Source organism: Apodemus sylvaticus, chromosome 9 (assembly GCF_947179515.1).
Source record: "Apodemus sylvaticus chromosome 9, mApoSyl1.1, whole genome shotgun sequence".
NCBI classification, from domain to species: Eukaryota; Metazoa; Chordata; class Mammalia; order Rodentia; family Muridae; genus Apodemus; species Apodemus sylvaticus.
Window position 1 is genome coordinate 4,045,384 of NC_067480.1, and position 13,098 is coordinate 4,058,481.

Below are 13,098 nucleotides of genomic sequence, written 5' to 3' on the forward strand. Positions count from 1 at the left end.
CTACTGTGAACCTAGTCAACAGCCTCAGCCAAAGTCCTGTGGAGGAACTTATGATGTAGGACTAAACTGCATCCTAAATTTGTACTTATGCACAAATGGTATTCATACACAACCAGAGAAGCTTCTATTTGCAGTGAACATCAGTGATTGCAGAGACTCGAGGCTTCTCAAGATGCTTGAATAAGAAAGATGAGGTTGAATGCTCACCCTAAACAGAACATTTTTGCTGCCCCTTTAAAGCTCTATGACTCAGGGAGTAAGGAATATGGATGATGGAATTATTCAGACTTTAAGAAACAGAACTGTGGAATGCTATTCTTGAAACATTACAAACTTGCTCTCACAACAGCTGGGCCTGTGCCTACTACACTGGGCCTGCACAATACCAAGCCTACTCACAGCCAATCATGAATCGGGGAAGAGATCCCTTCATGATAAACTTTTTCCTAATGGATTATGGGACAGGCACAGTCATGCAGTCAACTGTGATTCTCCAAGGCTCTGATAAGTAGTTCTAAGCCTGTGGACCAAATGGGGGGAGCTGGAGAAAAGAAATGGGGGTAGTTGTATACATGGATAATCTCAAGAATAACAAAATTAGTATTACATGGAAATCTCTTGTTTTAAATCATCAACACATAGTTTTTAAAGAAGCTATTAGTAACAGCTGCATGTGCCTATTTACCAGAAGCCTCCCATGAAACTGAAACCCAATTTACCCAAACACATGACCAGACAGAACTTCCCTCAACCTTGGCCATTGAGAAGATCCATCACCAATGACAATGGGATTCATCAGCCTCTCTCTCTTTTCCTTCCTCCCACCTCTCCCCTCTCCTGTCTCCTGTCTCTCCTCTCCCCTTTACTCTCTCTCCTCTCTCATCTCCCCTTTCCCTTCTCCCTTTCCCCCTCTCATTTCTCCACAGCAACAATAGAGCAGTAAATTACTTGAGTTAAAAAGATTATTTCTTTAGCAACTAGAAAAAAAGAAATGCTTCCAGTGGTGGGGGAGGGGATCTGTGCTTGACATTTCTCAAAGAAACTCTATTTTAGGATTGTTTTGAGTGTGATTATTATGAAAATTTCTTTGGATGTGTGAAGGCAGTAAATTCCAGAAACATTCAAATGTTGATTTCTAGAAACCAGTGCAAATGCTCTGAAAGTTAAAATATTCAAATGCTTTAGAATTTTCTTTGAAAATCAAAGATCATTTACATGACTTATTAAATATAGACATACATTTAACAATGTGAGTATCAATGCTTGTGTCTGTGATTCAAGATCTCCAAATCCCACCGCCTTAGAAAATCTTGAAGAAAATTACATCTTCATGTTGCATAATGCTGTCCTGGGAAGATGTGAATATCTACTCACCCCATGTAGGAAACCAACAGTATTCCAATGTAATAATACCATCAAAGTCCAATTTAATGAAGCAATGAGTTTGAGGAGATTATGGACAGTAGCATGAAGGACTCAAAAGTGGCTACATACCCTGTCCAGCACAGTTGAAAACCCATAAAAATGGAACCCTGAATATCTCTGCACAATTTGTAGGTCATTCAATAAAGAGTGTCCTCCCTGAATAGTCATTACTTCTATATCCTCAGGGAAGGAATCTGGATCTGGCAAGTTTCAGGGATTTCCTTAGACTTCTGAGTTGTTTCACTTCCTGAGCCTTAACCCTACCATTAGAACTCCTAAGTCTTAAGGAGCTTCCAATGAGGCATATAATTTTTCAATTCAGAGGAAATTGCAACATAGCATCTAGTAAATGGGTAAACACTTAAAGACCAATGTCTTAGTGTTCCTATTGCAGCAACAAAATGCCATGACCAAAATCAAGTTGTAGAGGAAAGAGATTATTGTGCTTATACTTCCACCGCATTGTTCATCATTGAATGAAGTCAAGACAGGACCACAAACATGGCAGGATCCTGGAGGCAGGACCCTAGAGGCAGGAAGTGATCCAGAGTTGATAGAGATCTACTGCTTAATGGCTTGTTCCCCATGGCTTTGTCAAGCTGCTTTCTTATAGAACCGAGGACCACCAGTACAAGGTTGGCACCTTCCAAATGGGCTGGGCCCTCCTCCTTCAATTAATAATTAATATAATGCCCTACAGGCTAGTCTCCAGTCTGATCTTAAGAAGACATTTTCTTAATTGTGTTTTCCTCCTCTGATGTGGCTTTAGCTTGTGTCGAGTTGAAATAAATCTAGGCTGAGTTTCCCTGTGCTCAGCTCTTTTCCAAAATAACATTTGAATACGTAGATGCTCTGTGACTTATAATGCTGTTAAGCTCTGCTAAATTTATTGTAAGTTGAAAATATCATAAGTTGAAAATGTGTTTAATATAGCTAGCCTGCTAAACATCACATCCTGTTGTTATGTACTTTAAACATGCTCGGAGGAATTAAATTAGCTTACAATTAGGCAAAAAAATCATCCATAAAAGTCTGTTTTACACACACACACACACACAACACACACCAAAAAAAAAGTCCAAATATGCTCCTTGGGAAATAAAAGAAAATGAGTTCAAACAATCTAAATTGCATTTTTTTTAATCATTCGCTTTACTCTTTGAGTTGAAGCTGTACATTGTCCTCAGAGATCTATTAAATTATTTACATGTTGCATATGCCAGTATATTTTTGACCTAAAATAAAGTTTTCAGTCGAGAGAACATTTAATGCAAACAGTTTCAGGAGCAGAGTAGTCAAGGACTTGGGAAAGCAGTGCTCTGGATGGCCATCCCTGAGGAGACCAGCTCTGTGGCAGCTGCTGCCCCTGACCTTGACATTCACCACTCACAAGAAAAAGTCCCAAAGGGGCTCCACTCTTCAATGTGCTTTGTAGCCAAAGTCAACTGTGGCTTTCATTATTCATAAAGTTATTAGTTATGCCACTGATATATCTTAGAGAAATGGATTTCTAAATGGTAAGCCCTGAATCCCACAAACTTTGTGTATTTATATAATTTAGGAGGAATGTCTTGGGTCTGCTCCATAGATGTTTCCTTCTAGCGGAAATGACAAAAAATAAGGAACACCTTCCAGTGTCATTACCGTGTTCTAAACAAGAAACTCGTGGCTGCTAATCTCAGTTGTCAATTTGACTACATCTAGAATCAACTACAGCTGAAGCATCTGGGCCACCTATGTGGGATTTTCTTGATAGGATCATTCAAAGTGAGAAGTCATACCTTTTACCAAGATCATTTAGCATCAAGTCTGGGCCACACTTTCTTTTTTGTTTGTTTGTTTTTTGTTTTTGTTTGATGTTGCAAACTTTTTTATTAGATATATTCTTTATTTACATTTCAAATGTTGTCCCCTTTCCTGCCCCCCCCAAATCCCATAACCCATTTCCCCTCCCCATTCCCCAATTAACCCACTCCTGCTTCCCTGTCCTGGTATTTCCCTATACCGCAGCATTGAACTGAGCACAGGGTCCCCAGTGGAGGAACTAAAGAAAGGACCCAAGGAGCTGAAGGGGTTTGTAGCACCATAGGAGGACAACAATATGAAACAGCTAGTACCCCTGGAGCTCCCAGGGACTATACCATCAACCAAAGAGTACACGTGGAGTTATCCATGGACCACACTTTATAGTGGCAACCTTAGTGAAAGAACATGGATAAGGGAAACCTCTCTGTTTTACCTGCTTATAGTCACTAGCAAATCCATCCATACTGATGGTGGAGGCATCCCTTCACTAACCTATTTCTTTGAGATTCCAACTTAAGTCTGAAGAGCATCTGAGAAATCCAGGCTCCTGGACTAATTCCTTCTGAATGCTTGTTCTTTCTGTTAAGAGACAGATGCCATTGGGCTTGCTAGCTTACAGTATGTAAGTCACATTAATATGTATATGCAGTCCAACAGTCCTGTGCCTCTAGAGAACCCCGACTAATTCAGAACATATATGAGATAAGTTAATATATAGTATAATAGAGTAAAGACAGCTATTTCTTAGGTTGTTATGTCTATAAATAGTTTCATAATTACTGGTTTAGTAAACAACTATAAGATTTGTAGAGCACACAGATTTATATACTCACATCCGAAATAACCCAGAGAACAGATTTGTTTTACTTGGTTTCAGACAACTGGATATGGGGGGTAAATGATGATGGGTGAATGATGAGAGATGTGCACACGTCACCAGCCCCCTAAAGCTCAGACACAATGTAGACACACTGTTTCCACTTACACATAGCATTAAGGGATTCTCTCCACCCCCACTCTCAGACAAACTGCCTCTAGATAACTTCTAAGTTGCTATTCCAGAGCTATAAGTGTCATCTTACTGACCCTGGAATATAATTTGTCATGTCCTAACACCACGTTCACTGTGAGGAGCTTACAAAGTACCAATTACACAGGGGAACAGAGGAGAGTCAAGTCTTGTCTCTGATTAACAAATTTTGAAATCCCATCAGAATATTCAAGGACCAAACACAGCTGGCGTTTCAATCTGACCAAGGCAGAGTTCAAAAATATTTTCTGAATTGGAATCTCTTTTCAGCTTGATGATGTCATACATTGTTTCCTGAAATTCTTCTGTGTTATTCTTTTTTTCATAGTCTGTTTTCCACCTAAATTGTAGAAAATTATCTCTTAGCATTTCTCCTTATGTCATATAATCTTTTTGGAAAAATCTTAACTATTATTTTCCAAGGCCTTCATTGCAGCTGCTTGGTTTAAAAGAGAGAGAGAGCTTGAATTTTACCAAGGAAGAACATCAGGGAGGAGATATCAAATCTCTAAAAATAATTAAAAGAGTGACGTGTAACATTTGTGGAGTGTTTCTTTGGTGGCAGGCCCTGGGTTCAATATTCTATCCCAACAGAGGTAGATACATCCAGGAAGAGAGAGATGGGAAAACCTGAGGCAGATCATCACAACAAAAGCCAAATAACTCAAAGGTTTAACAGCTTTAACTCTTACATCATGCCCAAGAACACAGGTGACTTCCTATTCCTGGAAAGCTGTGTGTTCTATAAGAAACTGCATTATAGAAACATGGGTAACATATATGCAGCCTTATATAGTCATAATATATATTTGAGAAGTCTGAAAGGAACTGAGCCCTGGTTTGCCTAGGGGGAAACACAGTGTTATTTTGAGACCATTGGGAGACTAGGTTTGTGTCATTCAACACTTGATCATACATTGTTTTCAGAAAGTCAGGATATTGTTATTATTTAGAATATATAAGAACCCAATGAGACATTTTGCTGGCACAATGCCCATTCTAGGAAAGGGAAGGAATTAGGAACTGAGTAAAATGGGAACAAGACAGCATGAGAAGACCTCTAAGGGTGACAAGAAAGGAATGACTAGGAAGAAGACTGTAACTTCTGTCCACGCTGAGGGTTCTGTACAGTTAGCGCCTATTTGTTGAAAGCAGATTTTTTTTTCTATATGAGTGACTAGAAACCTCACGAATGACTGATCTGGTAAGCAAGTGGTTTCTATGATAACACACTGGATTCAGGTCCAGAATTAAGACACAACTTACAGAGCAGAAGAGATGTAAATCAACTGGAGGAGTTCTGTGGGTAAGGGAAGTGAAGGCAAGAGAAGAATACTGAGGAGTAAAAACTAGATTTTAAATGTGGCAGGGTATAAAGATGAGATGAGATCAAGAAACAGAGACATGGTAGCAAGAAATGAAGTTTAATATTTAAGCAATGGAAAAGATATGGCTAAAAATTCAAACTCTATGAAAGCAACACTCAGTGGATTTAGGCAGTAGAAGGGACTTTGACTCTAATGGCTAATTAACCCATGAGTTGCCTAGACTGATAGAATATTCATGGTTCATGAGGTATGCTTCATGTTGACCTAAAATATATTTGTCTGCACCTGGGAAGACTCATACAGCACAGCAGAATAAATGTTGCTGGGAAAGGCTTTTAACGAGATGGCAGACGATGCAGATCCCTTTGAGTATACCTTCAACTACAAAGAATACAATTGACTGAATCATTTCAACCTAAGGGTTCAGTAGATATAGATGTCTGGCTTCTCTTCCTTAGTCTTGACTTAATATGCTCAGAATCTGAGATCTGAAATATCTTGGTTCCATCAGATCCAGGAGCTATTCTTCAACATGCTTTCATCCTGTCTAAATCCCTCTACCCTTCCTTTATTGGATAGCATGCTAATGTAAATAATTGGGCAACTGGATTATGGATTGGCTCCATGTTATAATTATTTGCATTCGTTTTCTCTCATGTCAGAGAGAAATGCCCGCAGAGTGGCATCAAATTGCATAATGAGCATATTATAAATGCAATTCAAAGGATTAGAATCTGAGTTAATATTCCTCTTTGAAATACCATATTCTAGAAGTTCCTGTAGATCTTGGGTGACCAAGTTGTTCAAATGTCCCTGGGGTGAAACTTTATACTATACAATTGAAAGGAAACTGCTGTGTATAGTTCAGGGACCTGCTGGTAAGTTGGCTGACCAAAATAATTAGTAATCACCACTTCCAGAAAGTATATAAATCAAAGAAATCACAAGGAGCTTAGAGCTTCTGTTCCGGTCTGAGAGACTATGAAATATCTGCTGAGAGCAACGTTTAAATGCCAGCTGGGCACAGCATTGTTAGTCATTCCAATTCACAGCTAACACCCTCCACACCATGTACTCATACGCAAATACACTCCTACACCTCATAATGTTTTAGTCAATGCGGTAGCTCATATGTGACAGCAGGCCCATAGATTACAGTGGACCCGATTAATTCCTTGCCATCTTGCATACATCCTAATGTGGTATGATGCATTTTGTGTTCATAATGATGCATGGTGATGCACAGTTAGGTGTATAAAAGATGGCACATGCAATTATTTATAATAACAATACTTGAAAATCACAATAAATGGCTATGTTACCATACTGCACCTTTTGTCATTGTTTTAGAGAATTTGCTCACTTCAACAATTAAATACAAAACAGCTGTTTTGTATTTGGAGACACATCAAGATTATTAAGGAAGAAGACCTGGCCTGGTCATCATAAATAGTAACTCGAAATGTGTTGTCCCTGAAGACCTTCCAGAGGAACAGACGTGGTGAGGTCTACACATGGCCTTGGCCTGGCCCAGTGTGGCCAGAGGCTAAAAGAACATTTTTGAATCTTAGCTCTTAGGTAAAGAGTTCAAAAGGTTAAAAAGAAAAGCGCTTAATCATGTAAATGAACTGAACAGTGTAGTCAAGATGTTCAGCCAATTAAATGATCCAGGTTGGTATAAGGACATTCTACATCTTTTAGACAATAATAAAACCATCTGAGATTGTTAAATGACCCTTTACTCTTCTTTAGTTAGACATCTATTTTGTTCTATCCTCATCTCCCAACCCTTAAACAATAACTTAATAATAAGATAAATTAAGCAAACTTTTTGTCACTTAACACTATATAAATTGTCCTTTAAAATATCATCTGTTCTAGTTTCATTCTGTAACTGGTTTCAAGTGTTACTTGGGGATACAAAAAGTTTATTTCATTTTAGACATCCAGGTCATGGGATTTCACTGAGATGAGTCAAGGTAAGATTCAGTCAGAAGCCTGAAAGGAAGAACCATGAAGAAAGGGCACAAACTCCGTTATGTTCATAGTAGCCTTGCTTGTAATAACCAGAAGCTGGAAACAACCCAGATGTCTCTCAACCAAAGAAAAGATAAAGAAAATGTGGTTCATTTATGCAATGGAATACTACTCAGCTATTAAGAATGAGTACATCATGAACTTTGCAGGCAAATAGTTAGAACTAGAAAATATCATCCTGAGCGAGGTAACCCAGACCCAAAAGGACATGCACAGTATGCATTCTCTGATAAGTAGATATTAACCAGAAAAGAACAGAATACCTAGAATACAACCCACAGACCATACGAAGCTTAATAAGAAGGAAGGCCCAAGTGTGGCTACTTCAATCTCAATTAGAAGGGGAACAAAATTATGGGAGACAAAAGGTGGGAGGGACCTGGGTGGGAAAGGGGAGAGGGAGGGAAAGGGGGCAGGATTGGAGGGAGGCCCAGAGGGCCACAAGAATGAATAGGAAAATGCAGCAGTTTGAGGTAAGGAATGGGGGGGGGAGGACCTCTAGAAAGTTCCAAACACCAAGGGATGTGAGAGGCTCCCAGGACCCAATGGGGATGATGATGACCTTAGTTGAAATGCCCAACAGTGGAGAAATAGAACCTGGACAGACCACCTCTAGTAGATAGACATGGCCCCCATTTAAGACATGGAGTCATTTATTCATCTTCAAAATTCTACACTCAGAATTGTTCCTGTCTATAGAAAATGCAGGGACAAAAATTGAGCAGACAGAAGGAAATTCCATCCAGATTCTGACCCAAAATTGGGATCCATTCAATGCACAGACACCAAACCCCAATACTACTACTGATGCCATATTGTGCTTGCAGTAGGAGCTTGGCATGGCTGTCCTATGAGGGCCTCTACCAGTGCTGACTGAGACAAATGCAGATACTTAGAGCCAGCCATTGGACTGAAGTGGGGGAGCCCTGTGGAAGAGTCAGGGGACTGCAATCCCAGAGGAGAAACAACAGTATCAGCTAACCTGGATGCCTCAGAACTTCCAGAGGCTAGACCACCAACAGAAGAGCATGTATGGACTGGTCTGTGGCTCCTGCTACATACGTGGCAGAGGACTGCCTTGTCTACTCTCAGTGGGAGAGGATGTGCTTAATTTTGTGGAGACTTGATGCCCCCGAAAAGGGAGATGCTAGTGGGGTGAGGTGGGAGTGAGTGGGGAGCACCCTCTCAGAGGCTAGGAGCATGGGGTAAAGAACTCATGGAGGGGGAATTGGGAAGGGGGCAACATTTGCAATGTAAATAAATAATTTTTTAAAAAAGAAGAAATTGTGTTTATCAGCTCCATTTCTGGCTTGCTCAGCTAACCTTCTTTTTTTGTAATTTATTGGTATATTTATTTACATTTCAAATGATTTCCCCTTTTCTGGACCCCCACTCCCCGAAAGTCCCATCAGTCCCCTTCCCTCCCCCTGTTTTCCCACCCTACCCTTCCCACTTCCCTGTTCTGATTTTGCTCTATACTGCTTCACTGAGTCTTTTCAGAACAAGGGGCCACTCCTCTGTTCTTCTTGTACCTCATTTGATGTGTGGATTATGTTTTGGGTATTCCAGTTTTCTAGGTTAATATCCACTTATTAGTGAGTGCATACCATGATTGATCTTTTGAGTCTGGGTTACCTCACTTAGTATGATGTTCTCCAGCTCCATCCATTTGCCTAAGAATTTCATGAATTCATTGTTTCTAATGGCTGAATAGTACTCCATTGTGTAGATATACCACATTTTTTGCATCCACTCTTCTGTTGAGGGATACCTGGGTTCTTTCCAACTTCTGGCAATTATAAATAGGGCTGCTATGAACATAGTGGACCATGTATCCTTATTACATGCTGGGGAATCATTTGGGTATATGCCCAGGAGTGGTATAGCAGGATCTTCTGGAAGTGAGGTGTCCAGTTTTCGGAGGAACCACCAGACTGATTTCCAGAGTGGTTGTACCAATTTGCAACCCCACCAGCAGTGGAAGAGTGTTCCTCTTTCTCCACATCCTTGCCAACACCTGCTGTCTCCTGAATTTTTAATCTTAGCCATTCTGACTGGTGTAAGGTGAAATCTCAAGGTTTTTTTGATTTGCATTTCCCTAATGACTAATGAAGTTGAGCATTTTTTAAGGTGTTTCTCTGCCATCCAAAGTTCTTCAGGTGAGAATTCTTTGTTTAACTCTGTACCCCATTTTTAATAGGGTTGTTAGGTTTTCTGGGTCTAACTTCTTGAGTTCTTTCCAAATCCACTGTGTAGAGATGGTGCAGCCTACAGAGTACTAAGCCCTCCAACATCAAACAAAACAGTCTGTTTTACACATGGCCACAGATTAACCTGGTCTGGGCAGGTTTCTCAGAGAGTTAAGGCTCTCTCAGTCTAGCTTATATCAAGCTGAAAATAAAGCCTGACAGGCAGAGTAGCCAAATAGAACTCACTTTAAAGTACTATCAGTGCTTCACACAATCCGTGAAGACTGATTTCCTAGAGGTAAATCTATACTTACTCATCCACCTGTTCTTTCTCACTCATCCTCATACATCCTTCTCTCTGACAACAAGAAAACAGAAACCACAAAAGTCAGGTTCCTGCTTCAGTGAACAAAGGGCCAAACCAGGAGAAGATGGGTGTGAACTGGGTAGATAGTGAGAAGACAGAAGTTCAAGCAAGGAGAAGACAGGTGTGAACTGGGTATAGTGAGAATACAGGAGTACAGCAAGGAGAAGAAGACAGGTGTGAACTGGGTAGATAGTGAGAAGACAGAAGTTCAAGCAAGGAGAAGACAGGTGTGAAGTGGGTAGATAGTGAGAATACAGGAGTGCAAGCAAGGAGGAGAAGACAGGTGTAAACTGGGTAGATAGTGAGAAGACAAGAGTGCAAGCAAGGAAGAGAAGACAAGTGGAATCTGAGTAGATAGTGAGAAGACAAGAGTCCAAGCAAGGAGAAGACAGCAGTGAACTGGGTAGATAGTGAGAATACAGGAGTGCAAGCAAGGAAGAGAAGACAAGTGGAATCTGAGTAGATAGTGAGAAGACAAGAGTCCAAGCAAGGAGAAGACAGCAGTGAACTGGGTAGATAGTGAGAATACAGGAGTGCAAGCAAGGAAGAGAAGACAGGTGTAATCTGAGTAGATATGGAGAAGACAGGGGTGTAAGGAAGGAGGGCAGATTTCAGGTCTAGTGACATGGATTCAGAAAGGCTTCAGGGAGGAAAGGTGCATGGCAGTAAATAGAAGTTCAGTGTTTTCTGCAGAAGAAAGAAGGCAGGAACTAAACAAGCATAACAGGACTGATTTGTTTTACAGATAGAGGCTTAAAACCACAGATGATATTTTAAAAAAGTAATGGATGATACAATCTCCACCTTTGGCTGTGTACACCAGGGGAGAATAATGAGACCTGAGCATTGTCGGGCACGTGAAGTGCTTTTCAAAAACATCGTAGTGAAAACCATTCATTCCTACAATAAAAATACATAGATGATGCACAGTTTTTAAAAACAAAATGGGCATTGAATTTTAGTGTGACAACCTATCTACAAAGAGCTTTGAGCAGCTACTTCAGGAGCGTAGACTCTAGCACGAACTACCCTAATTTAAGTAAACCTGTGGCGCAAAGCTAAGGCTCATTCAGCAGCCAGTGTCGTATCTCCTGTGACAACACTTGTGTTTATGAGCTGGAAGGTGAGCTGGGTCAAGAAGAACCAGACCTGAAAACAAATTCAATGTACCAATAACTGTATTAGGCAGCTTCCCGCATATCTTACAGGTTTTTAGGGTGGTTATAAATCAGGGCATGTTTCAGATAATTCACCAGGCTCAAATTTTTCTATTCTAGGAACAATTGGGGCCTAATAAAACCTGCAGCTTCTCTCTATAATGAATAGATGAAGGGCTTTGTGGGGTGCTGGCACTCCCTAAGAACCCACTGGCAATTAATCACTACCAAAAAGAAGGGAGAGTCATTTTCTTCCCTGGAATAGCCACCAACTAGTTGTTGATTCTCCAAACAATAACCTGCACCTGTCATGCAAGCATCCCATATTAAATAACTTAAATCTAGGAAGCAACCTTGACAGGAGGAAGAAAGGCTCAGTGGAAATGATATATAAAAGAGTGCTGCTCGGTGGAAATGGGAGGAATATAAAAGAAATTAGATACTCAAAATTCATTATATATGTATAGCACTGTCAAAAATAATAATGTGCATATCTATATTAATCCTCAATTTTTAAAGCATGCATTATTTATCCTTTATACATAGCATGTCTTTAGGCTTTAGGAACTAAAGCTGAGGGGATGGTTTACTTTAGCACACAGAATCCTGATGTACCAGGAAGCAGGAGAAAGGAGCAACACTGAGATGGAGATCAGTTCAGCTAAGCCCAGGAACTGACACCCAGAGCAATGAGCCCAGACCGCCAAGAAGGGCGTCACCTCCTCCCTCCCTCGCTGAGGGATCTTTATTTCCTCACCTTTCAGAACTGCTTAAGGCTCCGTTTGCTCTGATCTATTTTGTCTGTTTTCTTTTTTTTTCCTTTTATTTGGCACTTTACATTGTTTTATTAATTATTTTTATACACTCCATATTTTATTCCCCACCCGGCAAACCCTTTCCTTCCCTGTCTCCATGTGGATGTCCCTACCCCACCCCACCTGACCTCTGAACTCCCTGAGGCCTCCAGTCTCTTCAGGGTTAGGTGCATCATCTCTGAATGAATACAAATTATGTTTTTGATTCTTCTAAAATCTTGAAGTTTGGGGATCTTAGAAAGTACATATGCAATAGCAAGCAATGTCCTACATCCTGCATTTACACGGCTGCCCCATAGGTAATGTCCCGCGTTCTTGACTTACATAGCGGTCCTGTTTGTAATGTCCCACGTCCTCAGTTTACAGGCTGCCTCCGTGCTGGCGGGTGACAATGCCCACTTGGCTTATCTGTTCTTTTCAGATACAAGATTTTAGACTTTCTTTTCTGCCCACCATCTGTATTTCAATTATACTGTAGACAAATCTCATGCCGTCCTATTACTAACGTTTCCAGGTGTAACTGTGGGTTTTTTCCCTAGATACATAAGACTTTTAATAAGTATGCTCACTTTTATTAAGTTATTGATTCCCAGTTTGACAGCAGAGTGGCAAGGTAATGTGTACTTTGTGATATTAGTCCTGTGAGGTGAGCTTTGTCTGCAAGATTGTGGCATTTGGAGTTTGCATAAAGCTCTTGGGAGGTAATTAAGCCACAGGCAGCTCCTTTGTGCCAGATAGGGGTAATGCACATTCATTTCACATTCAGATCACCATTTTAAAGGAGAGAATGAGCCTTCACCATAAGCCTAAGCCTTGGCCTTAGACATTCTAGGCTCCAGGATCACTGTGAAAAACACAAATCTGTATCTATGAATGCACTTATAAATGACCTAACATAAGATATGTAGGTAGAACAGCCAGAGTGACTTTAAACACTAAGTCCA